The sequence below is a fragment of the Priapulus caudatus genome, unplaced genomic scaffold (genome assembly GCF_000485595.1).
Source record: "Priapulus caudatus unplaced genomic scaffold, Priapulus_caudatus-5.0.1 Scaffold938, whole genome shotgun sequence".
Taxonomy (NCBI): Eukaryota; Metazoa; Priapulida; class Priapulimorpha; order Priapulimorphida; family Priapulidae; genus Priapulus; species Priapulus caudatus.
The window spans coordinates 97,563-97,822 of NW_014577999.1; positions in this window are offsets into that span (position 1 = coordinate 97,563).

The window sequence follows — 260 nt, forward strand, 5'->3', positions numbered from 1 at the left end:
AGAGAGAGAGAGAGAGAGAGAGAGAGAGAGAGAGAGAGAGAGAGAGAGAGAGAGAGAGAATGTTACCATTTCGAAGGAATGCATTTAGAAGTGAAATGTGCGTGAGTATCCATAGGAATGGATGTATGGGGGATATGTAAAACACGTATAAAGAACAGAATTAAGGAAAAGGAAACAAGGGAAATGAGCACTCTAGTAGTGTGGCGTAAAGGTAGCAATGTGGATGTGAACAAATTTGTCAGTGTCTACCCTCATCGTCA